We start from the raw sequence: 6,000 nt of genomic DNA on the forward strand, positions 1-6,000 counted from the left end.
GCACCATGAACAACATAAAGAGGCATTGTGTTTTTTATGTTGGACTCCTGCTGTGATTTTTACCGGTAAGCAATATAAGTGAAAACAGAGCATGCATTATAATAAGTTCCAACTGGAATTCAAAGTTTCTGTTCAAATTCAATGTGAAGCCTGCTCACCAGAGATCACCATATCACACCACTTCTCTATGATCTTCACTGGCACAGAATCAATTCTACTCCACAACAACAACAACCTAGCTCCGCCTGCCTTTACAATCTCCTTGGATCCACCACCATGTCCCATCCTGATCCTTCACATCTGGGGATGCCAAACCCCCCAGGACCAGAACCTATAGCGTCATCTCAGTTGCCCCTCCCCTCCTCTCTCTGTTGTAGTTTCCAAAGTTTGTGCATCTACTAGTGTTTGTCCTGTTATTTCTTGTTATGTGCTGTGTTCTTAGAACTGTGAATAACAATAATACTACAAAATCATTACATGAGGTTTTTCTTTTAATCAATACCTGGTACAGATGCAAAGTATATTTTATATCCCACTGCTCTGCCATTAGACTGCAACAGTTCAACTCTCTGATGTCCTGCTGAACAGAAGACAAAGGAAGCCCTGACCTGTTGTCTGCCTCAAAGAAGCCAGAGAGACAGGGGGTGGAAAAGACAATACTTGTATACAAAATGTATAAAAATGCAATTCATTATATTATTATTATTATTATTTTTATTTTTTTAAGATATTTTTTTTGCGGCTTACACCTTTTATTGATTTTTGAAGGGACAGACAGTAGGCTGACAGGAAACGGGAGAGAGATGGGGGGATGACATGCAGTAAAGGCCGTGTCGGGTCCGGGAGTCGAACCCGCGGCACACTGCGACTGGATTACCAGTCCGGTGCCCAGACCGTTACGCTACGGCCTGGGCCTATTATATTATTATTATTATAAAATGGTGGGCAATGTGACTACTATGGAATTTCTATTAACCCTGTCTACTGTATATATTTTCATGATGAGAGGCCAGAGTGACCATTTGAAAACCGTGGGACAACAGAGGGGTTATCCCTATATTCCTATAGGGTCCTACAGTATGTTATCAAGACTGAGCTTCTCTTCTTACCAGCTAAGTCCTGCCCTAGGCGGGAGCTAACTATTTCCGTAGACAACGCCCTGGTAACGTCTGTCCCAACAGCCAGGAATCTTGGTGTTGTCCTGGACAGTCAGCTCTCGTTCAAAACCCACATCACAGCTGTCACTCGATCCTGTAGGTTCACACTCTATAACATACAACGAATTAGACCGTTCCTCACCCAGGAATCAGCCCAGCTCCTAATCCAGACATCAGTCTTGTCAAAACTCGACTATTGTAACTCCCTCCTTACTGGCCTACCAGCATGTGCACTTAAGCCTCTCCAGCTGATCCAAAATGCTGCAGCTCGCTTGGTCTTCAACCAGCCAAAATTCTCACATGTCTCCCCCCTGCTCCGCTCCCTCCACTGGCTCCCGGTCGCTGCCCGCACAGAATACAAAACTCTGATGCTGGCATTCAAAGCAACCAAAGGTATGGCTCCCCCATATCTTGCAAGTATGATCGAACCCTACAAACCCTCCCACACACTCAGATCAGCCAACGCAGGGAAGCTGGAAGTACCCTCACTAAAAACGCCGGGACAACGCTCCACACGTCCCAAACTCTTCTCCCTTCTGGCTCCAAAACTGTGGAATGCACTTCCCATTGCAGTCAGAACTGCAGCATCACCCCCAATCTTCCGCCGTAGTCTGAAAACCCACCTTTTCAGACTCAATCATGGCCCATAGCACTTACCCCACCCCCTTAGATAGCATTTCTGTAGACTTAGATAGCATTTGATACAGACTTATAGCATGTTATGTAGACAGCACTATAATTGCATTGTATGTAGTCATAGCACGTCATAGTACATATGTATAGCACTAGAATTTTGCGGACGCTTCGTGGCCGCTCATCCCAGAGTTACGTTGCCGCGCACTATGGGAAGAAGGAAATTGCGGGAGTTGACTCCACATGTAGTAACGGATGGGTTATTAGTTATTATTATGTGTCCTTATTAGTGTAGTGTAGTGTAGTCAACACGTTATGGCTCATACACACTGCCCGGTATTTGCTCCGATTATGCTGTCGGGGAGCATTTTTGGCGCTGGCCGACAAAACCCCTGATCTGACGTTAAGCGGTGCCCAAAAGTTATAGATCACAAAGGCTTTGCAGGTAGAGCACATGACATGGCCCTAAAAATATATATAATTTTAATATAAAAAACTATTTTTGCATCAGCCGCTTGAGATGACCTGAGATGACTTGATTTATTGACATAAAAAAGGACCTGTCAGCTCAAACACACAATGCAATAGTTGTTGTTGCGTACAATCATCAGTAGCAAAGTCAAATACCAAAAATAAAAACCCTACCATTTCCATTTTCCCCCCTCTATTTCCCATTCCATGTGCGTTTGTCTTATAGTTTCTCTGACCTCTGTACTACTGCCACCTACCGTCCATTCATTGTATTACACAGTGGGTGAAAAAAACACACCCCTTAAGACTAAACCCGACCAATCAGAGGTGTGGCTTCCAGAGGTACCTTTGACATGACATTTTGTGTGTGTGTGTGTGTGTGTGTGTGTGTGTGTGTGTGTGTGTGTGTGTTTCGATGTGCAGGCAGTTATTTAATGAAACTCAAGATTATAACGTCCGGTCTCGCTGGCACGGCGCCGCCGTGCGTGTATAGCCTGTGTGTGTGTGTGGGGTGTGGCGAGAGAGAGAGAGAGGCGTGGCGAGAGAGAGAGAGAGAGATCGTGGCTTCCAGGCGTGTGTGTGTGTGCAAGCCATGCGTGCGTGTGCGTGTGTGTGCAGGCGTGTGTACTCGGCAGTTGGCTGGCAGGCGAAAATAGCCAAAGCGTTCCGTGTAATCATAATATGTAGGCACAAACAAACTACAGACAAAGTACAATGTTGATGGAACTGGATTCGCTGAGAGAGCGATATTTTAAATACAGAGATTTAGAAGGAACAAGCAAAATCGTGAGGCTACAATTCCTCTCCCCTTCCTCGTTTCTCTTCTCCTGCGGGAGATCAGAATGAGATTCTGAGAGCTAGTGTGGGCCTATTAGAAGACAGGGCAGTGTGTGTTGAATGGCATTTGAATGGCATTTGTGGGCTTGTGAATGAATTTTCTCACATGTAATTTGTGCTCACTTGCATAGACCTGGCGAATTTAGCGTGGTGAAAGGGCAACAGTGTTCCGGGGGTGTGGGTGCTTCGGGCGATAATGTTTGTAGTAAACAAATGCATTGCCGCCGTGAGTGTGGACGGGAGGCATCTTTGGTGGCACTGCAATGAACATTTTTTGGCGGGTGGTGTCGAGTGTTGGCATTGGGCACGATAGGAGGAGATAGGTCCCGGACACTGCGAAGGTAAGTGTGTGACGTCACTGCCGTGTGAGTGTGTGTGGGTGTAGTGTGTAAGATGGTGTTGTGGGTGTTGCAATAGCGACGTAGCTGTTGTGGCTTTGGGTTTCTTGCCATGTGTTGGGTACAAGTTCTCTAATATATAATAGATAGTAGTATAGATGTATAGTTTATATGTATAGCTTCATTATATAGATATTCCACTGTTACTTTCTTAGCTTACGCATGTTTCTTGATAAATGTTTTTATGTGATGTATTCCCATGCTTTTTTGTTCTTGCTTAATGTAAGTCGCTCTGGATTAAGAGCGTCTGCTAAATGCCTAAATTGTAAATTATCCAGGTCTCACAACAGGTAAGGAACAAATACACACACTGACAGCTCCCTTAAGTGTAATTGGCACAAAAAGCTAAGTTTTTAACCTATACGCTCTTCTTCAGTCTCTTTCTGTTTAGTCTGTAGAAGTGCATATAGGCTTGAAACTTCACTCATTGGTTGGATGTGCCAATACATTTTGATCTCCTTTGTTCCTTCTATGACTGTGTGCCTCATTTTATGAGTGGATGTACGCACCTGATCTTCTCTGTTCTATGTAACAACAGGTCCTCACGTCAAGTGCCAAAGGCACTATAGACATGCAACACACACAACGCTACATGCCTATAGAGAGTTACGTATGTACCGATCTCCGTTTTTGTTCCCAGAAAGACTGCAGAGGATGTGTGCGGTATATGAGTTTCAGCTTGTGGTTACACCTATTTGCATAAGCATTTCAATGTTAAGCCTTCTGCTGATGTGAGCCAGCAAGTTTGATGTTCAAAGCTGCTTTAGAAGTGGAGAGAACTCCCCAACAACAGAGAGGAAGAATCAGCCAAAGGATGATCTTGTCTTCCCAAAACAGATGGCTGCTCTTTCACACACACACACACACACACACACACACACACACACACACACACACACACACACACACACACACACACACACACACACACACACACACACACACACACACACACACACACACACACACACACACACAGCTGTGGTACCAAGAGGTGCATGCATAGTCGAAGAAACCTCGTACGAGGGCTCCTGTTAGGGTCTTCAAGGTGTTTTTGTTGACCAGTGAGGAGATCCTGTATAGGAATCTTGTTCTTTGGTTGACTTTTTTGATTACGTTAGTGGCCATTTTATCTCCAGAAATATTTGCCTCCAGGATGGAACCTAGGTCGGTAATTTAATCTTTTCGTGTGATAATATTGTCAACCACTCTAACCAAGAAGCCATATATTCTTATAGAAGGTCTTATATTAAAATTGGCTAATGGGAGGCCGGTCCGGCAGGCCAGCTGGCTGGCAGGCAGACCACAGCCATGTTACTCTAACTCAGACATAAATCATAATCATAAGAAAACCTGACACCTCCATTGTCTTGTTACTATGACTTGCAGTCATAACCAAACCTGATGCGCCCATATATAATGCATTATGGAGATCGGATTATCCAGAGATCAGACTACATTGTCTATACTTGGTCATATGCATAATATGGGATAGATCGACTTCAAACTGGAGCGTGCATCGGTAAGGATCAAGGGCAGTGGTCGCCGTCGAGTGATTAGGATATCTGGTTGTCCAGAACCGACAATCCGACCGATATGCCCATACCCAACCCCTGCCTTAAAAGTACCAAAATTAAATCCAGACCGCTGAAAAGCTTGCTGTCTAGATTTATGGGGGCAGAGGTTTGGGTTTCTGTGTTGCTCCCTCCTCCAGGGAGCATTAATACAATTCTTCAAAGGTCAGAGACAAAGAAAGACATATGATTGTGGGAAGAAAAAGGAAAATATTGAACTTGATGATAATGGTAAGGTTTTATTTCAGAGTCCCCAAATTACCAGATATTTACCAAGTAGATGGTAATCAAAGGAATGGAACTGAAACATTTTGGGACTTTGAACTGAAAATCCTGCCAGAAATATAAGGTTTGCGTACTTTGTCTTTTGAAACATTAGTGCATTCTGCCTCTTTCATTGCCACCTACTGGTCATTAGCTCATCTTTCGCCAGAAACGTTTCGATTTTAAATATTTTAAATAGGACTCTATGGGATGCGTGCCCACGTTTCCTGGTGCTGGGGGTACGCAAGGTGTTGCCTAGCAACCGGGACAGGGCTAAAAGTTGGTTTTCAGCAAAACCATTTCATAATGATATAAAGCGATCAAAGACGCCATATGAAGTCTTCGGCAGTCAAGGTTAAAGGCCTATTCATACTCCAGTTTTAGGTGATAAGGTGACCAGTAAAAACAGGTGAGTAAAAACAGAGAGATGTGTTGGGGTGAGCGTTGAGTTGCTCATCACCACAGCGTGACGTCATATTGTAGTTTTCTGTGGTCACGTTTATTCACCTAAAACTGAGAATAGGCCAGTGGAATAATTTTACATAAGTTATCATCACATGGCATATACTGTAGCACTGTTCAGCAGAGTCTGACAAGCCACGCACGGAACACTTAAAATGAATCACAAATGGATGGGTGTCGATCGCAGACTCATTACTTATCATA

This window comes from Protomyctophum parallelum, assembly GCF_964188405.1.
Source record: "Protomyctophum parallelum genome assembly, chromosome: 14".
In the NCBI taxonomy this organism is placed as follows: domain Eukaryota; kingdom Metazoa; phylum Chordata; class Actinopteri; order Myctophiformes; family Myctophidae; genus Protomyctophum; species Protomyctophum parallelum.